This window comes from Lemur catta, chromosome 3, assembly GCF_020740605.2.
Source record: "Lemur catta isolate mLemCat1 chromosome 3, mLemCat1.pri, whole genome shotgun sequence".
NCBI classification, from domain to species: Eukaryota; Metazoa; Chordata; class Mammalia; order Primates; family Lemuridae; genus Lemur; species Lemur catta.
In genome coordinates, this window is record NC_059130.1 from 19932788 (window position 1) to 19958893 (window position 26106).

The 26106-nt window shown below is 49.1% G+C and overlaps 1 long non-coding RNA gene across 1 annotated transcript; it reads left to right on the forward strand.

The window, feature by feature from the left end:
- Window positions 1–1003: 1003 nt before the first annotated feature.
- Window positions 1004–1820, forward strand: LOC123635098. Its single transcript, XR_006734049.1, has 3 exons — window positions 1004–1129; window positions 1211–1261; window positions 1808–1820. It is a non-coding gene; the product is annotated as an uncharacterized LOC123635098 (long non-coding RNA).
- The last annotated feature ends 24286 nt before the right edge of the window (window positions 1821–26106 follow it).

Below are 26106 nucleotides of genomic sequence, written 5' to 3' on the forward strand. Positions count from 1 at the left end.
GACTGTAGTCCCAGTTACTCGGGAGGCTGAGGTGGGAGGATAGCTGGACCCCAGGAGTTCACGACCAGCGTAGGCAACATCATGAGACCTCTTCTCTAGGGATAAAAGGAAGAAAGGAAAGGAAGGAAGGAAAACAAGGCACAGGTGAACCTTGCATGGAGCGCTGACAGTCTAGGGGAGCTAAAAGCACTTTTTCGAGAACTCACCATGCTGGGATACGTGCTGCTTGAGAATGGCCTGAACTCTGTGGGAGTGAGAAGAGAGCAGATGAATTCTTCCTGAGGCCAGGAAGGGAGGACAAAATTAGGAAAGGCCTCCCCAAGGATGGGATGTTTGAAGGGTGGACAAATCCAGATGAACAGTAGAATATGTATTCTAGGCCGGACGGTAAGAACTAAAGCACCGAACCCCATCAGTTCTCTGGGAATGGAACAGCCTCCCCTGCTCTCCCTGTGGCTGGTGACCTGCAAGCAGACCAAGGTCAGGGCAACACCTTTGGCCAGGGAATGGGGCATTCGCTTCTCTCTAAGCCAGCTTATCCCAAGGGCTCTTTCTGTCTGAAAATAGCTGCCTGAGTTCATGTCCCTGTCCGTCCCAGAGGCCAGAGATGGGTGAGCGGGCTTCCTCCACTTGCAGGGCAGAAATTGTAGCTGGAAAGCCGGACCTACGGCACATGGGACCCCCTGGGGAGCCTGGCAAGAGGCCATGCCTGACCATACCTTGAGATCTGACCTGCTAATTTTGGACAGACCCTCTCTAGTTCTTTCCTCCTCATGTGACTAAGAATCTTATCATAATGAAAGCTGTAAAAATGTCAAACTTTAACCTTATTAAAGTCACACTGTTCTGGTCTTGGCAACCCTAATAGGATTTTACAACTCAGCCTCTCTGAGTGGAGTCCTCAGGCCCAGCCCAAGGTCCATTAGGGTCCGTGATGGGTGACTAATGCCTTCAAGGATTGGAGGCCACCGACATTGCCACCTCCACTGTGTCCATCCACCACCTGGGCTCACCGCGGCCTTCCATATGGCCTCCTGTTTTGTTACTCATAGAAACTGAGAAATTTCCGCTGTCCTGGACCCCAGGAAGGATATATGAGGGTACCCCGCAGCACTCACCAGCTGACATGGTATTTTCCTCTGGATTAATGAAGCGCAGTGGAATTTTTAGCTGTTGTTGTAATGATTAATATGTCAAATCCATACTGCAGGAGAGGCAAGCCGGCAAGTGATGCGGGAGCACAGGAGGAGGACGAGAAGAGGTGGGAAAGAAAAAGAGAAAGCGAAGGAAAGAAGAACGAGGGAAGGCCAGAGCGGAGGAGGGGAGGGGCCATGCTACTCCCAGGGGGTTGGATCGAGCAGGCCTGACACAGTGAGGGGTCCCCCCGGCCAAGGGCCACATCGGTGGGCAGGTGGTCAAGTCACTTCCGGAGGGACGGTCTCCCTGGGCAGTTACTAGCATAAAGTACTGCATATTGGGGTCATGGACCTGGAAGATTTGAGGAAAGATATGAGTATTTTTTCCCCAGAAAAATAGTTACAAAGAGAAATTTGGCATCCAGTCTTACGGAGTTCACTAAACTCCTAGACCTTCGTAAAAAAAACAAAAACAAAAAACCCCTGTGTTCAGCACACGGTGTTTCTGCAGCTGGGACTGACTGTGTCACCTCTGTCAGCACCCCCTCGGCAATGTGATACTTTTTGGAAACAAGTTTGGGAAGGTGACAATGTGTCAGCCACAGCATGCATCCTCTCTGCTGAGCCTCTGCCTTGCCCTGAGTGCCCAACCCCCTCCCTCCCACCTGCAGGCCCACCCAGTGCAGCTTCCAGAAGGAGATCATACTTACTGGCCAGGTAAGTCAACTCCAGGCAGTCCCAGTGCCCCTACATGAAGGGGTGAACATGTTCTGGGGAGACCATTACACAGAGGGACAGAGGGATGCCTGGCCATGCCACTAATGGGAAAGACATTTGCAATGCAAATGATTCCTCCAAAGCCAAGCATTCACCTTTCCTGCTAATTATTTTTATCTGGTTGTATTAGAATGATTTCACAGTCTACAGAATTGGAAGCCAGCTCAATGTCAATATTATTATCTCTATTGAAATCACCTGTCAATGCAAGAGGGCTCTGAATTTCCTTTCCTATTTCTTGCTCTAAGCCTGGAAATAATGCCATGGGCCCGGGTAATTACAGCCCTGAACACCATGTACTATCCCCGGGATTATCACAGATGTTGCTGCTCTAAAAGCAGAAAGGGAAAATCAGTTTCCATATGCCCTATGAAGGTTAAATTATCTCTGTGATGGGAAATTGTAAAAAGGTCAGCGACAAACACTAGTTTATATACTGAGCAGGGGAAAGAATTAGCCAATTCATAAATTTTATTTCTGATTGTATTTTTCAATATCTTATTTTGAAATAATTATAAATTCACAGAAGGTTGTGGAAACATGTACAAGGACTACAATAGCTAAAAGGTGGAAACAACTCAAATGTCCTTCTGTGGATGAATGGGTAAATAAAATGTGGTACAGTGCACCCTCCCTATCCTGGGATGTTACGTTCCAGGCCCCCCAGCGAGTGCCTGAAACCTCAGATACTACTGAACTTGACGGCTGTCAGTCAGAATAGGTTTCTGTTCATGTCTTCCACCCACCAATTTAATGCCTTTCCCATCTTAACTAAACACTTACCAGCACTGTGGCTGTAACTTTTGCTGTTTGAGGTGCAACAGCAAAGCTAGCGTGAACTTCTTTTTCCTTCTTCACAATTTCACAGCTAAAAGATTTGTTCTTATGCAGATCATAACAACCTTAGCGTTTGACTGTTTTTCTTTCCTTAGGAATTTTCACCTTTCATTTACAGGGAGCACCTTGCAGCTTCTCTTTGGCCTTTCCAAATTGCCGGTATCACTACTCTTGTGCTTTGAGGCCATTGATAAGTAAAATAATGGTGACTTGAACACAAACACTGCAACGGAAGACCTGATAATTCAGATGGCTGTTAAGTGACTGACAAGTGGGTAGCATCTATGGTGTGTATCCACTGGAGGAAGGGACAATTCACTTCCCAGGCGGGACACAGTGAGATAGCGTGAGATTGCATCACATTACTCAGAACAGCATGCAATTTAAAATTTATGAATCGCTTATTTCTGGAATTTTACATTTAATATCTTCATATTGTAGTAAGTGAAACTGTGTAAAGTAAAATCATGGATGAGGGGGACCACTGCCTGTGCCTACCATGGAATATTATTCAGTCTTAAAAAGAAAAGAAATTCCGACATGCTGCTACGACATGGATGAACCCTCTAGATACTGCACTAAGTGAAATAAGCCAGTCACAAAAAGACAAAAACAGTATAATTCCACTTATACGAGATACCCAAAGTAGTCAAATTCAAAGAGATGGAAATGATAATGGTGGTTGTCCGGGGCTGGGTGGAGGCGGATGGGGAGTTGTTTAATTGGTAAGGAGTTTCAGTTTGGGAAAATAAAAATGTTATGGAGGTGATGGTAGCGGTTAGTTCATAATAATGTGAATGTACTTAATGCCACCAAACTGTGCATGTAAAAATAGCTAAAATGGTAAATTTTACATTATATTTTACCACAATAAAAAAGTGTGCAAGGAAGTCCTGTGCACACTTCACTCACCTCCCCAACGGTAACACCTCTGTAACTATAACACACCATCAACACACCCAGGAAATTGACATTGGTACGATTCGGAATTCATTCAGACATCACCAGGTTTATGCTCGTGCCTGTGTGCACATGTGCATGTGTGTGCTTCTATGCCATTTTATCACCTGTGTCGCACTGTTCCATCCCCACAGGACCCCCTGAGCTACCCCTCTATGGCCACACCTACTCCTTCCCCCCTCCGTAATTTCTGACAACCACTAATCCATTCTTCAATGAGTTTTTTTCATTTCACAAATGTTATAAAAATGAAATCATACGGTCTGTAACCTTTTGAGATTGGCTTTTTTCACTCAACGTAATCACATTGAGAGCCATCCAAGTTGTTGCATGTATCGATAGTTTGTTTCTTTTTATTATTGAACAGCACTCAGTGATATGGATGTAAATTTCTGACTATATTTTTGCACATAAAATTAACTAATCATTCCATTTTTTGTCCACAGGAAGACACTGGCAAATGGACTTGATTCCAATGTGACCACTGCCGGGGCAGTTGTCCCAGGAGCTCACTCAGGGCATCCCGGCCTCCACCCTCCCACCACCCTCCCAGGGGCCTTTGTCTGGGCCACAGGCTGTGCTTCCTTGAAGAAAGAGGTCCCCTGGCAAGCTGTCCTGCCTGCTGACTTCCACCCCTGGGGACCCCAGCGGCCAGGCAGCACGATAGGACGGGAACACCTTCAGTCAACAGAGATGGCACAGTTTCGACCCCCTCCCGGCCCACCCCTCATGCTGACACTGCTGCGAGGACGTCACGGGAACAGGCAGCTGGGGCTCCTTTAGGAAGGAAAGTAAACTCCAGGAACCATTGTTTAAAAATAGGATGTTGCTTCCAACTCTCAGAAGGGAGCATTTTTATTTCCACCACCTGCTATAGCCCAAGCTCGGCTGTGCTGGGATTCAGCTGTCTCCTTGACAGCTGTCCCTAGGATAGCATAAGCGCTCAGCCCCCGAGCCTAGCACAGGGCCTGGCACCGTGGGCACTCAGTAAGTGTTGCTGCAGGTGCTGGTGCTATTGAAGGGAAAAGGCCAAGGCAAAGGGGCTCCTAAGGGATAGCCAAATCTGGCACACAAGATCTCATTTCATTTCATTTTAAAAATCTGCTATCTAAGCTCTTTGACCACAGGTGTGAGCCAGCCGATAAGAGAGAGGAGCAATGAATAAAGCCTGCCTTTCTTCCTCCTCCTGGCTTCCAGCTCTGACCGCCCTCCCCCTCCTCCCTTCACACCCCTGGTTTCCTCCCAGGCTCTGGGAGAGAACTCCGAGTTCTGGGTGGGGTGGGGCTTCCTACTGAGGAGCAGGCGACAGGGTAGGTGAATGGGCAGGGTGGGCGGCGGGGGTAAGGTCACCCAAAGGGACCTTTCAGCCACCTAGAAATGAAGAAGCAAGATTAAAGTCACCCCCCCAAACAGGACAGAGGTTCTTGGAGCCTTTCCCTCCAACTCCCAATCTCCACCCCACCCCCCTATACACATATGTTAGCTTTTCAACCTCTGACTCTTTGCTATGGGCAACCTGAAAAGTTTGCATTTCTAGACAAGTAGTTGGAAGAAGAGTAGCCATGACCCAGGTTCCTGTAACTGCCCTGAGCTTTTCCCAACAGCGAGACTCTTCTTTCTCTGAGAAGGATGACAGGCACCTGCTGGAGCTAACCTGGAAAGCAAGCAGTCGTAGACACGGGCTCTTTGCCAAGAACCAGTGCTATTTAAACCCAAGGATTTGGTCCCTCCACCCCCAAGAATCCTGAAGGTGGCTGCTCACAGGTGGCTGAGGTGCATCATCGTCCCCGGCAATCATGGCGTGGCTTAGTGACGGGCACCAGCTCCTCTTCTGGGCGTCCCTCGTGGAGCAGCAGAGCCTGGCATCTGTGGAAAAGTTAGATCTTCCTCAAGCCCTGGAGATGAAGTAGCGGTTCTTCTTTGACACCAATAAAGCCTCTCACCTCCCCTCAAAACTTAGGAGATTTTTATTCTTGTCTTAATAACCAGAGTTGCCACGCATTCTATCTAGAATTCCATCTACGTGGCAAACTCCGTATCGCAAACTCAGTATTTCTTCAATAAACTCAATATTCATTTACCATTATCTGGTAGCCAAAAGCAGTCCAAACCCCTGGACTTTGTTCTTTAAGGTGAAAGATTGTGCCCCTTAGTAGAAATACCCAGATTCTAAGAGTCTCCAGTGAGACCCTGGGGTTAATGCAGGCTCCAGCTAATCCAAATGTTGGCTGGGAGACAGGAGTCAGCAGGATTTCACCTGGATGGTCAATTTTTATCTAGAATAGAGCTATGCCTGCATTAATTTGTCACCAGTGGAATGAAATTCTAACCTGCTGAGTATGACAGAGTTTGATGTGAGGAGCGGTTGGTTATACAGAAAATTTGAAACAAAAGCCCAGGAGAAGTCTGCATTTTCCAGCACCCATTAACTCCTTCCTAACAGGGTGACAGAGAGCTGGCACTGCCACATGGAATGTGCTCAAATCAAAGCCTCAATTTCAGCCTCTCACAGAAGCTTCTTGGACCACCCTATCTAAACCAGACCCCGCCTGCTATTCTTAACCAGGCAGAGGGGATGGCCTGAGCAAAGACCTGGGAGTGGGAGCAGGCATGGCATTTGCAGGGACTGGCCGAGGGCCAGGGTGACAGCCACAGTGAGTGCTGGGGAAAGCGGCACAAGATAAGGTCAGAGAGTCGACAAGGACCTGTCTGTGCAGAACCGTGTCCAGGAGCCTGCCCTTCCTCCCGATGTCCAGGGCAGGGAAGAAGGATTTGCAAATTTCTTACATGTGCCTTGGCTTAACCAAAGCTTTCTGCCCTCATTCAAGCCACAGCACAGGGTGGCGTTTGTCGTGCCTGACTCCCCTGTGCTAGACACAGGGAGTAGAAGCACCATCTAGAGGGGTCAACGGTGACGTGGGTGGATAAGCCACATCACAATGGGGCTTGAACTACAGGGGGAGAGGAATGTGCACGTCCCTGCTTGGAGGAGGGGACAGGCTTGTGAGGGCTCCAGGGCACCTCTTCTTCCAGCACCTTTAGTCCTGCTGCTACTGTGTGTCTAGCTGAAGAGCCTCCTGGTTGGCCTCATCACCCCCTGCCTGCCCCTCCACCAGCCCCTGGAACACGGAGTTCTCTGTGCTGGACTCTGGGAGGCCAGAGGTGCTGAGGCAGGTGGGGCGAGAGGGAAGAAAGAGGGAGCGAGGTCAAGATGGGAAGTGAGCGAGTGCGGAGAAGAAAGGGACTGTTCTGAGGTTTCCTCTCTCACATCAGCCCCTACCCCTGACAAAAAGCAAAGGGAGCAGGTTTTAAAAATGAAATCAAATCAAATCCTGTCTGCCAGGCTTGGTCAGCCCTTGTAATCTCCAGCTCGCCTTCTCCTGCCATGGAACCCCCGTAGAAAGTGCCTACTGTGTGCCAGGTGGGCATTGCATGAGGACTGGGCCTTGCAGCCAAGGTGGGTGTGAGCCCACTAGCTGGGGACAGGGTTTCCCAGTTCAGGGGACTTCCAGTACTAAAGCCAGGACAGTCCTGGGCCAACCGGCACAGCTGGTCACTTAGGATTGACCATCGCGTAGTCAACAAAGAAGGTAAGTTGCAGCGCAGTGTGGCCTGTGGGTGGTGGCAGGTAGGGGTAAGAGTTTCCCTCCGTGGGACTGGAAACACTGTTCTCGGCACTTAGCCTCCTTCTTGACAGGAGCCCGGGTGTCTGCTTCCGAGATGCCACCCAGGCCAAGCCCTCGCCTTAGGACGGGCAAGGAGTGGCGTTGGGACTGCTGTCTCTGCTGTTTGCGAAGGTTGTTCTCATCACATCACGCTGTCGGAGCCTGTCCACTCGGCTCGCACAGGCGAAGGTCAGCTCAGGACAGGCCGATTAGCTGGCCCCTCTGGGCTTTTCTCTTCGTGACACAGCCTCTGGCTCAGAACAAAGGCCCCTCATTTGGCGGAGGCTCTGATTGCTGGACGTGAGAGTGCTGCCATCTGCTGGCCGCGGGCCGTGCTCAGCCCGAGGGAGGCCGGGCCGTGGGCCCAGGGCTGCTGCCCCCAAGGCCACAGCACCACCTCCCAGCGTCCTGGGCCAGACCTCCGGGGGACAGAAGCTGGGGACCCCCCCTAACAGATGTGCCTTGAAGGGCACTGGAAGGCTCCCCAGAGCCAGAGCTCTCTCCGGCTGGCCGTGGATTCCCAGCCAGCACAGGCACTCTCTGCTGCAGCAGAATCCTCGGGGAGCTGCCTGGGCGGGAGTCAGTCAGCAAAGATTCAGGAATTTTACCAGCTGCAGTGGCAGCTTGAAACTGGTCGTGGTGGGAGTATTTACACCATGGAAATTGGCAAATGCTACAAATTAGAGCTGCCTTCGCCCCTCACCTCTCCTCCAGCAGATTTGTCAGCACACCGCTGCAAAGCGCCTATCAAACTTAAAACATTGTCACCTGGGAGGGGGCAAGGATCAGCACAGGAGCAGGTGTTTTTTCGTATAGACCACCAAGGATGGAACTGATGTCACAGAGAAGAGATACATTCTGATAAAAGAGAGATTGTAAGGGAGGAATTTTTTTTAAAGCTCCCTAAAAACAATTAATATAATAGTTAAGGGCCCTGCAATCAGAAACACATGGATTTGAGTAATGGCTCTTCCACTTGCTAACTGTATGACATTAGGCAAATTGGTTTGTGTCTTTACTTCCAGTGTCCCCATCTACAAGTCGGGGTAATAGCCACCGCGTACGGGTAGTGGTAAGGCAGTGCATTTGGTGCATTGAAGTGCTGAGGACATTGCCAGGCACAAAGCAAGAGCTCAACACATGTCAGATAGTATCAGTTACTGATTAGAACCTCAACTTCAGCAGGTCTGAAACTGATCTGAAACTCCCTACTAAAACTAATTTCACCTCTAGGTGTTCTTTGCAGGATCAGGGGACAGGGATTGGTTCCTCCATCCTCCCCAGCAGCTAAACTTGGACATTAGCCTCACTTTTAGCTATTTATTTGTACTTGTCCCCTGCAGTGGTACATAGGACAGGGTATCTCCTAGAATATAGAAATGATATAAGGTAGCATCCTGAATGTAAAAGGATCCACATGGCCAACACCTGCAGAAGCAACTCAAAAGAGTTGCTGTAAATGAATGGGTCACTGGCCATATAAGATGTCCATTATATAAGTTCAGAAAGGGCAGGACTCAAATCTGATTCTAACTACAAAACCTGAATTGTTTTCAATTGTGTCGTACCTGATTTGAAGAAAGACTATATTAACGAGATGCAGGTTGCATAGAATCTAGAAAAAAGAGGACCAGACAGTAGTGCTCTTCCAGTGGGAAGAAACACAGGGCTTAGAGGACACGAGCTCTCCCCTGATGAGGGAGGAGGGCTTGGCCGTGCAGTGGAGATCATGCTGTTTCTACCCAAACACTGTTGCCTCCTCCAAGCCTCCATGCTCGCCCCTCAAGCTTTGGATGAATGATTTGGCTTTGTGGTGCTGAAATTCTTGGAAGAAGGTATCCTGTAGTGCAGATACAAATATTTCTATTCTTAGAAAGTTATAAATGAGTTGGCATTGTACTCCTTAGAGTTTTGTTTTGCAGACTAAGATCAGATTAGGTTTGTTGCATAAATCAGACAAAACAGTAGCATAAATAAAACATACATTTATTTCTCTCCCATGTCAATGAAATCCAGATGTTGGCAGCCTGGGACAGGTATGGCAACTCCACAGTCATCATGGATCACTACCCTATGGTTCCATCATTCTCACCGTGAGTTTGTGCCTCATGGTCAAGGTGGCCACTCAAGCTCCAGTCAAGTCTGCCTTCTAGACAGCAGGAAAACGACCTTTTCTAAAAATGTGACACTTCTCATTGCAAACTGTGTTTCCATTCGGCTTGGACTCAAGTATTTCTGCGCTCCTTACTAGAGTGCAAGCTTCCCCAGGGCTGGGGCCATCTCGCTTGCTCACAGCATCTAGCATTAGTGCCTGCAACATCAGCCACGTGCAATGAGGAGAACTGAATTGCAGAGTGGAGCTAGGGCTCCATGGAAAAGGACCCGCTGGGAACTGGACATGAATTTGAACAGCTCATGGAGTGACCTGCTGAGCCTGTTGAAATTTGGAAAGTCGGGGTGACCACTGACACCACTCTGGGAACAAGGATCTGGGCTTCATTTGAATATGCAAATGTAGGTCCAGGACTTCCACCAAACAGAGCCCCTTCTGGACTTGTGTTTAAGGAGCTGAATGGGGTGATAGAGGGACATTGGTAAGGCTTGCTGTCCCCTCTCCATTACTTTTTTAAGTTTCAAGGTCTGAGTAGACATGAAAATAAAAACTTTGGTGGGCGGGGAGGGCATAAAGGAATTTGAAAGGAAACTTTAAATTATAGGCAAACTGTTCATTTTTCAGACGAAGAAACTCAATCCAGAGAAGGAAGGTGGTGTGCCCAAAGTCACACAGCCCAGGTGGCTGGTGGGACTTGTGCTGTCCCAATCCCAGTCTACTATTTTCCTGCTCCACCACAGTAGCTGCCAAGGGTGAAGATACCATCAATTTCCAAGGTCACAGCTAATTTGGGGAAATAAGAGGTTGGGAAGACTATACATAGATTTGTGTACTGTTGATCTTAGTGCTTAGCAGCATACAATTAGTTTATTTAGCCAAAGAGGGGAGGCATGCAGTCAATTCCCAAAGTTTAAATTCTTTATGTCTTTCCATCAGTTATTTAGATTTCCTCCTTCTCTGTTGTTTATCACTTTTCTTGAGGCGGTAACAAAATGGCTTTCCCAACTTACTGTTGGGACTAAGTCTCACTAGGGCCAACCATTCTTTCTCCAGGTTGTAAATGGCTAGATTTGATTGGGTGGATAAGGCCTCAACCTTGGGCTGCTGAAAGGCCCTTTGTTTGTGGATTACAAGCGGTCATTCAGTTTATCCCATTCATTATGCCACCCTACTTTTTTGAGTTGCAAGGTTACAGCCTGGGGCAAAATGTTGATGGAAGGGAACATTAAGCACCAAGTTGTACTGTGTGTTCATTCCATTCCATTTTCACCTCCCTTAGCTGGTGAAGGTTATGAGTACAGCCGAATTCTCCAGTGACTCACTTCAGGAAAAGGACATGTGACGAGAACCTGGCTCTCATGGGACTGCTTGCCAGGGGTGCCAGGACAGAGGCGGCATTGTTCAGGGAAGATTCAGGAAGTCAAACATCCGGAGAAAATCGTGCATGGTCAACTTACCCTACAGGCTGGAAAAGAATGTACTTTTTTTCCCCAGTGATCAATCTGTATATTCACTGCTACAAGGGCACTCAGAGGACTTCTGGAATATGTGTTTACTCCCTCTGGTCTCAAATGCAGCATTCCCCATGGGCCAGGAAAGGGAGAGGGGATCAGCATTCCTGTAGGTGCTTTACCTGTTGTCACATAAATGTGACATCCTCCCAATAGCCCTTTCAGATAAACACTATCCCCATTCTCAATTTACAGATGAGATGATTCAGGCACACAGAAGAGAAGGATTTTGCCCAGGCCCACCCGGCTACTAAGTGGCAGACCCAGGATTCAAACCTGGTTCTAAGCTGACATTGAAGTGTATTCCCAATGTCAGAAAACATCCTCTTTCCATGCTGGTGCCCAGGCTTCCTCTGAGACAAGTGCTATGTGGTAGCAGCTGCTGAATGCATGCGTCTGCAAGCTTTGTCTCTGCCCTGCACACACTCTGGCCTCTTGCTCTCTGTCTCCCCTCAAGACTCACACAAATTCCACTTTCCCCATGAGGACTTCCTGATCAGCCAGTCCCAAGGAACTGTGTACTTGGATGTGCTCTCATTCTCTCTCTCTCATTCTCCTCCCCCACCCCCACCCCTCGTAATCCTCTCTGCTTGCACTCCTGGCTTAGCCCTTAATAGAATATAACTTAGCTCATACAAACTTTCACGTTCACATGCAAACTCCCAACTGTACTCTAAACTCCTCGAGGGCACGGACGATGCCTCTGTTGAGGCCTGAGAATTCTCAGCATAGTGAATAATACCAAGTAGCTGCTGGAAAATGCATACTGAATGATAAACTGGTTAATTTTTAAGAAAGGCTATGGGAGTCCTTGTGATTCTGTTAAGTAGAGAAGCATGGAAAACTCAGAGACAGGCGCTTGGCTCTTTGGCGAAGCCTCTAACCCATGCCCCACATCTTTCTGGGCGTTGCAGACAAGACTAACATTGCTCTGCACTGAAACCGGGCCCTAAACCCTCTGCCAGTTTTAGGGTGGGATGAAGCTCCGGAGGCTCAGCTGAGCGTTTCAGGCTTCCTGGCAGCCTTGTGTGTTCCCTTCATCTTTTCCCAATCCTGGGTGCTCACTCCCAGCTAACCCCGGGTGCCATCTCTCAGCCTCACCCCAGGGCCTCAGTGATGCCAGCCTACACCCCCTGGGCACTCACAGCACCTCCAATGTCCTCCAGCGGCAAATCTGCCTGCACAAACCTCCTTTCCTCCTGGGATTCAGCTTATTTTCTCTCCTATTAACTTCCTGCCCCTTCCTCTCTGCGTGTTCTGTTTATCTCGAGATCTTTGAGAAGGATGACCACAGTGTCAGTGCACAGCCCTGGCATGGCACGTCTCCATCCCTGCCCTCCTCCTGTCCCAAGATTCCTGGGTCACATAGGGCCTTCTCAGCCCCATCCTCCAAGCAGCTCGCTTCCTTCCTTTCCACGCCTGCCTCGTGCCTTTTCTCCCGCCCACCTGGCATGTGGACAGAGCTGTGCAGCCATACCTGGAGATGTCCTTCCCCATACCAGGTGAGCTCTGTCAGCACTTGGATGCCAGCCTGTGCCCCGTGGGTCTGAGGGTGTCCCTGCCTGTCTTCCTCCTCCCCCAGCTGGGAGAGCCCTGAAGGCACCATTACTTCTCACCTTTATTCCTGATGCCTAGCTCTGTGATTGCTGCGTAGTAGGTGGTCAGTGTCAAGAAAAGGTGGAAATAAATGTTGAATGAGTAACTGGTCTTGGTTCTGCTCTATGAAAACACTCAAGACATCAGATCAATCTGACATTTGCAATTTGGTCACTCAAAGCAGGCTTCTGCCCTAGACAGCTTTGGAAGCATGGAATAGTCCACCAACCGCCTCATCTACAAGCTGAGGACCAAGACAGATGAGCCACCTGTGCATGGTCATACAGAGTAAGTGGCAGGCTCGGACTGGACCAGACTCTCTGATTCCCTGCCCAAGGCACCACCTCAGTCATGCCGTCAGAGTAAGAAGGCTTTGCATCTAAAATCCCTAGTAATTCAGACTTAATTTTCTCCCAGTTATTTCTAATTAGTGACTAGCTAGCACTGGTGAATCCTCCCTGAATGTATGCATGCGTGCATAAATGAATGAATGAAAGCGAGATCCCGCTGGATTCCGAATGGCGGCAGTGCAGCGTTGCCAGTGAAAGCATTAGGGGCGTGTAGCAGATTGAGATGATGCATTGAAGGCATTTTCTTTCTGCCTCACAAACCTGACATTGTGCATTTCTGGCCCTGCCCTTTCCCTTAATCTGCAGACTGACAAAGGCTGTTCTGGGCTGTCCTTGCCAGCATTGTTCTTGTTGAACCTATTAGGTTGCTATTGTTTATAGCAAACAGCTGATGCCTCATGGAAAATTTAGCATTTGTTCATTCCTGTTCCATTTATCTTCTAGTTTGTGCATTTTCTCTTCTTTATTAGCAGGGCGTTTACTGGAAAACTAGATCTCTGTCACTTAGTGGTTTCATATGTTCCTTCTGTTCGTAACCCACCTGGAGTCAGAATCATGTTGGTTGCTATGGAAATGACTCTACCTCCTTCCCCGCCCCCCCTGGCAGCAGGCCTGCACTGGAGAGGAATGCTGTGCGAATTGGGGTGAGGGTGGGCATGGGGGGTGTTGCAGGAACCCTGAGTGTGACTTTTAGACTAGTACTGGCTTCTCTAGGCCAGCGTGGTCCCTCTGCCCCCTTCCCACTGAAAGCTTGTGTGTGTGAATGAGACTTCACTTATCACATCCGCACCCACCCCCACTAACCACCCCACCCAAATATGGAAAGCTTCCCCTAACTGCCTCAAGTCCAACCTAGAGCTCACCCCCATCTTCTGTGGCTAACCACTCCTGACTAGTCCCTTCTCTGATCAAAACCCTGCCATTCCTAGTGAGTTTGCACTTAACTCGTTTGAACTGGAATCACTTGCATTGTTTCTCATGTGGTTTTTATTTTTCTTATCAGGTTCATATACTTCATCTTCCCAGCAACATCCAGGCCCCTAGGAGACCATCCGGGCCAGTTGGCTGTGTCTCCCCACAGAGCCCACGGCGAGCTGGGCTGACCACAGGCCCCTGATAAACGCTGCTCCCTGACTCAGAGAGATGGGTGGACTCAGCCCCAGCCTGTCCAGTCTAACCTACTCAGTGTCACTTCTTTGGGGCAATAAACCTGCAGCAAGTAGACAAATTGGACAGCACTGGATATAATTTTGAACATTGACAACCTAGTGAAAGGAAGAAAACCCCTAAAGCTTCAGTTGCCTAAAATGCCCTCAGATGATAAGGGAAGAATGAGAAAACTGGGTTTTGTTATTTAAAAGTATCTTATTTTTGTGAGTATTAACTCATTTTTGGGTTTCATGTTTGCCTTTAGTCTCAGTTCCCTGTCCCCCAGCGAAGCGCTGACCCCCAGGGCGGGCGAGCCCCCTCTGCGTGACCACGTGAAGGGCTGTGCGTGACTGTCCGGCCCCACGGCAGCTCCTCGGGGCTGGGAGGACCTGTCCCCTTTCCAGAGTGCTTGTTAGGACGAGGTTAAGCTTACGAACAGGAGGTGTGGGTTTGGGGCCTTCCCTGTGTCCAGTGGGTGATACCCCTCCATCCGCAGTGGGAGTGGGACAGCAGAGCCTGAGAATCTCTCTTGCTGTGTGTGGATGGAGACAAATGGCTGTCCTGGCTCTGCTGGCAAAGTTGGTTTGGGTTCCCCACCCTCCTTTTCCTGGATTCTGTCCCCCATTCCATCCCCAAAGAGGGGAGTCAAGGTGCCTCTGGAGTGGGACTCCGCGCTGGAGCCAGACACACACCACCATAACCCAGAGCCGACCTGGAAGAACTCCCTGCATGTGCCGACCCGAGCTGCTCAAGAGGACGTCACCCGCCCGGCAGCAGGTTGGAGGGAGCTCGGCTCCCCGCTTCAGCCCAGGGCTCTGTCCCCTCATGGAAAGGGCGCTGTGCCTGGAAAGCACAGCAAACCAGGTCCCGGTGTGGGGACGGGCTGTGGGCATCTGCGTGCGCGTGCCCAGAGGGGAGACTTGGCTTTGGAGGGCTTGCCTCTTCCGTACCCCCAGAGCTGTCTCAGCGGGTGGAGGGGTCCTAAGCAAGGCACAAAGCAAACACCTCACCTGCCAACCATTCAACAGTGTGAGCTGGGAGGCCTGGGAAGAGCTGGCTTTGGTCCATGGTGGCTGGGAGAAGGGCCTCGGTTGGGGACATGTCATGAGAAGCTGCCACCCCTCCAAGCCTTGCCATCTCGGGGCCCCACTGGAAGACAGTCTTGACTTTCCTTGTCCTACCCGGCCTGGGCTGGTGCAGGGGAGAAGCTGTTTGTGCAGTCTCACCCCTTCTGCTTCTGCCTGACCTCCACAGACCAGGCTTCGGGTGAGGCCTCTGTTCCCCATGAAGGGTTAGTGAATTTTAGGATCATTTCTAGCTTTCTACCCCGACTAGAAAAGAGAAGAGGAAGTGCCCTGGTGACTCTCCTGTGGAACAAAAGATGTCACCCCAGCCCTCGCAGCTCGTGTTGAGTCAGCAATTACCCAAGGAGTCAAAGGCCCCTCCACAACTGTCGCTTGCTGCTAGGAGGAGAGGCCAGAACGCCAACTCAGGCTGGGCGGCTGTGGCTGAGGCAGCCATTTTGGAGACAGCACCACAGGCTGGCTTTAGAGCTGACAGGCCCTCATGGCGTGATGGGGACCCAAGACAGCAGCTAGCAAATGTTCCTTCAGCATCTGGGCAAGACGTTTTGTCTTTTCCAAAGAAGCTATTTCAATGAGTTCTTCCCAGCAGAGAGGGAAAACAAAGCTCAACCACCAGAGCCACAGAAATGGCCCGAGGCTGATTAGCTCTGACAGGCCAGTAGCTGCCATCTTCCCTCCACAGCCGCGGTCCAAAATCATGCAGGAGTCATGGCAGGCCTGGAACCCAGAGGCGCAAGGTGCAGGCTTGCAAACGTGTCCTGTAGGCTCTGTCCGGCCCAGATACAGGGGTGGAGCACCCCATCGGGGCGACTCCTCCATAGCACGTGGAGGAAGAAAGAGGGCCAGCTGCAGAGGGGCCGGGAAGGGGGCCGTGTGGCCGGGAGGAGGCCCCAGTCTGGGCCGACCGCAGCTCTGGATCAGGTCTGGCTGGAGCTGGTGGTAACTGCATTATGGGAAAGATTGAAAGGTTAATATGAAACCAGCTGATACTGAAAGAGAACAATTAGGAAAGTTAAGGGGCTTAGTATTAGATTAATGGCTGCTGGAGGAGAAAGTTCACAGCTTCCAGGAAAGAAGTCTGACTCAGAGAAACCTTTTCAGTCGACCAGACCAAGATCTGGTCTTGTTGATATTATTTTCTCCCCATGAACTGAGAGAAAATTACCATCCATCCACATCACAGTCTTTCTCGCCTCCCCTGCCCTCTGCTCTTCTCTTTCTTTTTGGAGACGTCTGATTTTCCCCCTAGTTCTGGAATGAATTTGAGTCCCACCTGTTCAGCGTGCCTTACCCTAGACTTGCGAGGGTTCTCCCTCAGTGAGATTGCAGTGCCCTCCAAGAGCGTTTTTGCCAGCGTTGGTTGTATTCTTGGGCTCTTTTAGGCCACTAAATGGTCTCAGATCAATAGCTTAGCCCAGGAAAGATTTTCTGAGCCAATAAGAGCTACATGGGAAGCGCAAGCTGGTGGACCTCAGGTGGCTGCAGAGATGCAAGAGATGGAGAATCCCCGCGATTCCCAAACCCAGAGCTCATCCATTCCTCACCGGAGCTTTTTAACACGCAGATTCCCGGGCCCCACCCCAGGCCGAGTGAATTCGAATCTTCAGAGGTGAAAGCATAGTCTGGGTGTCTGGATGACCTTGTGACCTGCCCGGGTCGGGAGCCACTGGCTCAGGGGGCACACAGCACAAAGGTAAGGCAAGGAGGGGCCAGGGACCCTCAGATCCTGGACTTGGACCATTTGTGTGATTTCCTAGTTTCTTGATGCCGACATTTTAACTTCTTCATCATTATAATCCCTGCACAGGGCTGGCCACATTCAGTAAGTGGGAGTTGAATTAGTTTTCAAACATCAGACCCTGAGCCTGTCTGGTTTTCAAGTTGACATTTTCCGAGGCCTGGTAGGTGGAGACCGACCGGGCCTGGTCCCACAGAATCAGGTATGGGCCTAAAACAACTTCACAAGCAGGAGCACAAGAACACAGAAGCCCACAGCTCCAAGGACACCGAGAGACCCTCTGCTACAGTAGTTTTCAAACTGTGTTCCCAGGCACCCTAGGGCTCCACAGGTTGTTTTGTTTTGTTTTGTTTTGTTTGTGACAGGGTCTTGCTCTGTCATCCAGGTTGAAGTACAGTGGCATCATCATAGCTCACTGCAACCTTAAACTCCTGGGCTCAAGTGATCCTCCTGCCTCAGCTTCCCAAGTAGCTGGGACTACAGGTGCATGCCACCCCACCCAGCTAATTTTTGTATTTTTTTTTTTAGGGATGGGGTCTCACTATGTTGTCCAGGCCCAAACTCCTGGCCTCAAGCAATCCTTGAGGTGGGGCCTCAAGGGCTCAGCCTCCCAAAGTGCTAGGATTACAGGCCCAGATTGGTTTAGAGTCTAAAATTATTCTGTATACTTTCTTCTTTACACATTTCTGCATTTTTCAGTTTTTTTGCAGTAAGCATGTATTACTTTTAGAGTCACAAAAGGCTATAAATGACACAGTCTCTTCTCCAGGCCCAGAGCTGCTGGAGAATGACTTAAGAAGATGAAGAGAAGCCTTGCCCAAGGCCCCATGGGTCTGAGTAGCACCAAGTCTGTCCTGAGCTCCTTGGACCATCACACTACTGGGAGGAAATACTGGTTCCCAATGGTGGATGGAGGAATGTAGTGGGGCTGTGCAGCCCCTGTGCACCTAATGGCATCCTGTCTTGGGGTCAGTGGAGAAGGAGAAAGGACTGAAAACCAGACAAGCAATGCCATCCCCTGTCCCCTAGGCTGCCATACACCAGGCTGTCTCCTGCCCAGTACACACACACACATGGATATGGGCTTCCAGGCACCCTCCACTTAAGGCATTGGTGCCATGGGCCATTATTTAACGGTTGCAACCTGCTTTTCTCAGTCAGGTTTTCTCTTTCTTTTCTTTGGGGACTATTACTCTGGGGCCTGGTACCTGCTGCCTCTGCTTGTTTATATGACTGAATCTAGAACAAAGAAGAAACATCTCAGCTCAGGGTCAGGTCTCTGGCCTGACAGAAACCCCCTCATCTGGTCTCTGTGTCAGAGCCCCCTGACTCACCCCCCAGTGAGTGGGAATCCCAGGCTCCCCCGTGACTCAGAGCGTTCGAGTTCGCAGAGAACTCAGTCAGAAGTGCCAGGTGGAAGCCTCACAGCCTAGAAGTAATTCAGGAAATGAAAGCCCTTTTACTTGGTTATTGCTTCATTCTCAGAATGAAGCTTCTCTGACCCTCTTTCATAAGCTCATCTAAAATAGATAACTGAAAAGAGAAGTAGGAGGCCGCATTTGCCTTCCCTCCTTCCACGCCACCTCCGTCATGAGAGTGACTCAGAGCCCCGGGCCCGGAGCTGGTTGGGTCCCAGGGGTCATCTGGCCCTGCTGGTTTCATGGTGACTTACCGGCCAGGTCCCTCCACACTCAGGGACAGAGCTGCCTGTTTCCGGGGCTAAGGCTTTCCTGAGATACTCTAGAGCAAGGGTCAGCCGACTTCTGTAAACAGCCAGGTGGTAAATACTTGTGAGCCACATGCGGGCTGGTCTCCTTCTCCAGCTCCTCCTCCTCCTCGTCCTCTTCCTCCTTCCTCAACCCTTTAGAAGTGTAAAGACCATGCTTAGCTCATAGGCCTCACGAAAACAAGCTGTGACGGTGGGCAATGTAGAGTCCATGGACCAAATCCAGCCTACTCCTGTTCTTATAAAATAAAATTTTATTGGAACACAGCCATGCTGATCTGTTTATATATTGTCCATGCCTGCTTTCCTGCTACAATAGCAGAGTTGAATAGTTGAGACAGAGACTATAAGGCCAATAAAGCCAAAAATATTTTTTATCTGGCTCTTTATAGAAAATATTTGCCAAGCCCTGCTCTAAAGCAATAGTAAACAACTCACATGTGTTCCCCTTTTTTTTTAGTGTTTCACATACATTCATTCTCATTTAATACTTAAAATAATTTTTGAGATTAATATTAGCCCCATTTTACAGATGAGGAAACTGAGGGCCAGAAAGGTTAAGGCTTGCGCAAGGTCACCTGGCTAACAAGTGGCAGAACAAGAACCCAAACCTAGATCTCTAAACCAGGGCTTCTTCACCAGATGAAGCTGCTCCTGAAAGAGGACATCTGTGAAGCTGGGACATATTTCTTGCCTGGCCCCGTGAGGTAGGTGCTGGGGTCTGAGAGAGACAGCGTGTATGGACAGCAACCAAACTGACCTTGTAAAAAACTCGTAAGATTCTCCTGAAATCCCAGTGTGCAGAGAATGTCTCCTGGCTCTCTCTGCACAGGAAAGAAAAGACTCCTTCGACAGGCTGACTGGCTGGTAGGACAACTGTCCCCTAAAAGCCAAGTTTGGCTTCTGTACACATGTAACAGGTAGTCCTGTCACTGGGAAGAACCACAGAGCTGCAGCAGTCTTCCCACCGAGTCCCGGAGTGGCCTCAGTGCCATTTCCTCTACAACTGGGGACAGTTATGCCATCATTTGTATGAGAGAGACCCCCAGTGGACACGGGTGGTATCGCCGCCCCTAAGAGCAGCTCTGGGAACCACTTCCTGAGCTGGGTGTGTACAAGGCTATGGTTTCCTTTGAGTAACTGCCCCAGTAAGAGAAGCTGAATAAGCATTGTCCTCTTCAAATTCCTCCCTGAGGGGAGTTGGTGTGTGCATGTTCTAACAATGTCGCCATTTCACAGAACCTATTTGGGGTGCTTCCTCTGGACCTGAGTTCATGGCCTTTCATGCACTTTTAGTCTTGTCTATGGGGTAAATCTGACTTCCCAGAGCAGCTCAGCCTTTGTGAAGCTTTGTTTTAGTTGCCTTCAGCCTAGCTTTGCTCCAGAGCCTGTTTTATGTGTCTCATAGTGTTGTTAGTTTTGGTTATTGTTATTGTTTGTAGTTTTTTTATTTGAATTAGACACCAAAATTATAAATTAGGATTCCCAGGATTTCTGGAAAAGTCAGACAATACTTGTTCTGAGTTGTTACTCAGCAGCCAATGGCTGAAACTGAGGGGCTGCTGCTGTCTTTGGACAGGCAAGGATTCTCCAGTTTGCCACAGTCCCCACCACTCCCTAGTGCCTCTTATTGCCTGCTCTGCTGTTTGATTGCATTGCCTTGCTGGTCCCTAGAGAAGCTTTATAATTATATCACACATACAGAATAAATGCCATATAATGGCAGTTGCCACAGGTACCAGACGCTACGTTAAGTGTGGTACGTACAGTTTCTCATTTAATCCAGTGAGATAAGTATCATTATTCCCAATTCACAGATGCAAAAACTCAGGGTGAGCAGGTCTAAGCAACTTGCCCATGATCAGACAGTAAGTCTATCCCCGTGCTCTTAACTGCCATGGTCATGCAGGGAGGTGGTCCTGGATTTATTCTGAGATGCTGGAAAGTCAAGTTACACTGACAGGAAATATCTTTATGAGCCACCAGGACTGAAATGAATTTCAGTTACGGACACAGGCATTTCACTTTGTTGTGTAATGAACTCCTCTCAGTAGTTTAAGGGACGTGACTGGCTCAGTAAGGGCCTCAAGCAATCACTAGGTTTTCCTCTTTTCCTACCCATAACATGTTCAAGAATGGCTAACCCTGATCTCAGTCATGAAGCAGACAAAGTATCTTTGTTAAAGACACTGGAATGTTCCCCTTTCTTCCTCAGGACACCTGTCTTGAGCTCCCCAATGCCAGCCCCCCAGTAATCCGAGATCCTCCCACGGGGCCCAGAGACCCCTCTGTGACAGCGTCTAGGCTGGAACTCCAAGACAGCACCTCACCTTCCAGATTTTCCCCATCCCCTTTGTCTACCAAAACATCCTTTTCTGTGTCCCATATGTTCAAGCCCTTGCTAAATGACTCACAACTTCATGTGACAAATGATTCGGGAGATAAGGTGTTAATGGAATCATCCATTCTTCTAACAATTAATGAGTGTCCATCCCCTCCCCTTAAAACCGTATGAAGCCTTCCCATTGCTCTTCAGAGACTAAAAATCCAAAATCCTTAACGAGGCCTAAGAGGCATGTGAGACTCTGTGTCTTCTGGCCCCTCCAGCCGTCCTCCCTCCCCCCCACCCTCACCAGTCTCCACCCAGCTCTCCCCCCGGCCTTCAACACCCCTGTCCCCACCCACTGAGGCTTTACATGTACCCTGCCTTGGTATGGAAATTTCTTCCATCTGCCCTTAGCCAGTGACTGCTTCTTTGACCGTCAGATCTCTGTTCAGTCACAACTGCATCAAAATGCCTACCCGGACTTCACCGACAAGCTCACATCGCACCATTAGACACGCGCCAACACCATGGGCCTCTCCCATAGAGCACTCCTCGGGGTTTTAGTCTTGCAATTTTTTTTTTTTTTGAGACAGAGACTCACTCTGTTGCCCAGGCTAGAGTGAGTGCTGTGGCGTCAGCCTAGCTCACAGCAACCTCAAACTCCTGTGCTTAAGAGATCCTCCTGCCTCAGCCTCCCGAGTAGCTGGGACTACAGGCATGCGCCACCATGCCCAGCTAATTTTTTCTATATATTTTTAGTTGTCCAGCTAATTTCTTTCTATTTTTTCATAGAGACGGGGTCTCGCTCTTGCTCAGGCTGATCTCAAACTCCTGACCTCGAGCAATCCACCCACCTCGGCCTCCCAGAGTGCTAGGATTACAGGCGTGAGCCACTGCGCCCAGCCGCATTTGTTTATTTGACCAACACACCTCTGCCTCCTCAATGAGTTCCATGATGCCATCATGGAGAGACTTTTCTCTCTTTCTACTCACTTTTGCATCCCTACTGCCTAGATGCCTGATTGTTGAAGGGAAGTGGGGCAGGGTAGGGGGCGGAGGGATGGAAGGAATTTCTATAGCTTTCTACAGGTGAAATGGAGAGAACTTAAAGGACTTGCCCAAGGACGCAGAGCTGGTTAGTGACACAGCAGAAAATTGGATTCAAGTTTCTAAGGCTCATTGCTTTTCTACCCTATCTTTCCTTCTTTCTTAGGCCTTGGCTGGCCTCTTTGGGCTGTGATAAATAATCTCACCCTGAAAGTTACCATGACTTTGGAGGCATGCCCAGTCTGGCTCCAGATGGAAGTGCTGCAGTATAATTGAGCTGCAGCAGTGTCACTTAGCCACTCTGTGGGGACAGAGTGGTTTTAGGGCAGATCTGCAGGGCAGATCTCCGGGTCTCATAGGATGACTTCGACCCGGGGCACTGCGGCTGGGCTTGACAGGAGTGTAGGATCTGGATAATCAGTCTGCTAGAGGACGAAAAGCAACCATCTGTTGTGCCCTCATGGGCAAAACCCTTTAAGGACACTGTATGGTTGATTCTGACGTGGGACCTTCCAAAGAGATACTATTTTCCCCATTTTACAGATGATGAAACTGAGGTCCAGAGCCCAACTTGCCCAGAGTCACACAATCTAGTCAGTGGTCAGTGGAAGAAAGGCTTTCAGATCCAGGAGTGTCAGATTCTGAGCAATTTCTTACTCCACAATGCAGCACAGCCTTGACATAGAACAGACTGCTCGGGTCCCTCATATGGAGTGTGAGAAATCAACCCAAGAAGAAGAAAGAACCAGAGACAGCCAGAATGCACTACGAGGCTGCAGGAGCAGTAGGAGGTGGCCGGCCCTGGGAGCAGGGCCCAGAGCCAGGGCAGAAGGCTGGTTGACGCAGTAGGAAGCACAGAACACAAGAGCCACCAGTCAGGCCAGCAGCACGGCCGTCCTGGGGGAGTGTGGAAGGAGGGGGGCCTGCACAGGAAAGAACCCAGCTTAGATGCTTAGAACACTACACAAAAGCGATGCCCTCCTTCCCGTTCTCTTTAGCAAAAGAATTTATTATTTCCACTTTCTGCAAAAACATTAGTATCTTCACAATCGGATGCCCTATATCTGGAAGAAGAAAGTGGTGCAGTGAATCAGATGTACAGCTCCAAGGAGAACACAGTGGTGCTCCCCGGCCTTAATGTTGTATCTCCGACTCCTGCTTCCAAGAAAGGGGCAAAGAGAGGGGAAGAAGCCCTGTGCTCCGCAAGGCAAGAGCACAGGGCTGACCCCCAGGAGTCAGGCTTCCAACTGGGCGGCTTTGGCACTCGGTCTGGGCTTCAGGTTCCTCACCTGTAGAGCAGGAGCTGAATCTTGTGCTACTTCTCCAGCCTGGGGCCGGGTGCAGAGGCAGGGTGGCAACCAGGAGTCATCCAAGAGTCGGTTTAATGGGGGCAGCGGGTAATCGAATATTGTGAGACTGTGTTTGAAACTTATCTCATTTGTATATATTTTACACCTCGAGATATTCTTGCATTGTAAACAAGAAAAATAATGTAGATTTGAGTAGATTATGGGTGTTCTATTATATACAGGGCATAGATTTTAATGGCAGGCCTAGGTTAATAAGGTAAGACCTGGAGTAGGTAGCTTACCCTCTCTGCACCAGACGCCCATGTGCAAAAAAATAAAGATAATCACACACACACCCCGCAGGGCAGCCGAGCCTCAGTGTTTTACAGTGACTCCGCCCACTCGCTGTGAGGAGGGTGGGGTGAGTGATATCATCTCTCTTTTGCCCTTAGTTGGGAGCAGGCTCAGGGAGCTTGCAGGACTTGATGGAGGCCCCGCCATGGGGCCCACAGGGGAGCCCAGGACCCTGTGCTCAGGCCCCTGCCCCTGCAGAAGCCTCCCTCTGCCAGTCACTGGGTCTCACCAGCGAGGCTCCTCCGGGCCTCTCAGTGCTTTGACCTAAGGGGTCTTGTCACAAAGGCTGAGGAGGTGGGAGGAGGTGGGGGTGAGAGTCAAAGCACTTGGGAATTCCAGGATAACAAGGCCATTCATTCCCTCTCTCTCTCTGGGGACTGAGCGAATCTGTGACAGTTCCCTAAATGTACTCTTCCTTAAACTTGTTATGACATTTATTTCACCATGATACCAGCTGAGGGTGTGGTGTGACATCAGCATGGATGAGTCACTGCATCTGGCTGGGTCTTACATCCAGAGTGGGTTCTGTTGCGTCCGCCACCCCTCCCTGCCCCAGCTCAGGGCCCTGAACAGCCTCCCAGGGCCAGAACCTTTCGTAATGCGGCCCCCCCCACCACACCAGTTCCTCAGAACACCGCTCACCCCAGCTTCAGCTCTTCCGACTTCTGCCCACTTCCCTTTTAACCCCTTTCAAGACCCAGCTTAGAAGCCGGGTCTCAGCCAGAGCTCTGTCAGTGCCAGCTTTGCCCACACTGTTTGCTCCCGGATGATTCCCAGCCACCTGTCAGCTAAAGGCTTGGGGTCAGGCAGACTTGGGTCCAAATCCTGGTTCTACCACTGACTAGCAACGCAACCTACTGTTACTACTGCACTTCTGTGAGCCTCTGTTTCTCCATCTGGATAGTGGGACTAATACTACTACTTACTACCTACTACTTACCAAAGGGTGAGGGGCAGCAGGTAATGCACTTAGCACAGTGCCTGGCACAAAGTAAATGCTCAGTGAATGACAGTGTGTGTGTGCACGTGTCTGTGTCTGTCTCCTGAGCACTCGACTTTGCTGTGTTTTTTCACCACATACCAATTCATGCACCACACGGCTCACGTCATTTCTATCTTCTCAAGCATCCTGGTTTTCTATTCATCCTTTCTTTTACTTTTGGTTTTCTAACCTCTTCTTCTGGAGCATTTTTTATAGCCCTTTGAAGCTTTCATTCGCTCCATTTATTTCAAGTGGTGTGTGATAGCAACATATCAATATTTATAACATTTTTTTGTCTTACTCAACAGGACAGGGAGTAGAAGCCGAAGAGCTAGCTGTAAAATTAATTAAAGCAATGAATTCTTTAATAAAAAAAAAGAAAAGAAAAAAATGAGTAAAGGATGCAAGTAGGCAATTCATAGAGGACCAAGTCCAGACGGTCAAAATCATATGAAAGGATTTTAGACTAGTAATCAGGGAAATGTAAATTTAGGTAACAATGAGATATTTCTTTGCTTCTATAAGAATGACCAAAATTTAAAAAGACTGATCATACTTATTGCTAATGGGGATGCAAGGAAAAATTTACTTTATTGATTGCTCTTAGATGTTGTTTTAGTCTGTTTTCTGTTGCTATAACTGAGTACCTGAGACTGGATAATTTATAAAGAAAAAAGCATTACTCACACTTCTGGACGCTGGGAAGTCCAAGGTCAAGGGGCCCCATCTGCTGAAGGCCCTCTTGCTGGTGGGGACTCTCTGTGGAGTCCTAAAGCAGCACAGGGCATCGTACAGTGAGCGGGTCCACCAAGGGGCCACACTGGCTTTTGTAACAGACCCACTCTTGTGATATCTAACCCACTCCCATGACAACCCATTAATCCATTAACCCATTAATCAATGAATGGATTAATCCATTCATGAGGGCAGAGGCTCCACCTCTTAATACTGTTACATTGAGGATTAAGTTTCAACATGAGTTTCAGGGAGGACAAACATTCAAACTATAGCAGATGTTATAGCATTTTTGGAAAGCAACTTGAAAATATCTATTAAAACTAAAATTGCTGGGTGAGGTGGCTCATGCCTCTAGACCCAGCTACTCAGGAGGCTGAAGTAGGAGGATCTCTTCAACCCAGGAGTTCAAGGCTCTAGTAGTGTGCTATGATTGCACCTGTGAGTAGCCTCTGCACTCCAGCTTGGACAACATAGCAAGACCTAGTCTCAAAAAAAAAAAAATCAAAATTAAAAATACATATACCTTTTGACCTAGCATTTCTACTCATGGGAATCTACCCTACAGAAATAATAATACCTGAATGTATGACTATATACAGAAGGATGTATAAAGAATTATTGTTCATGGTGGAAAACAAACAAAACCTAAAAACAAAGCAAATGTCCTTCAAAAGCAGAATGGTTGAATATATTATGACAAGTCAAGGAATATTCTGTAGTCATTAAA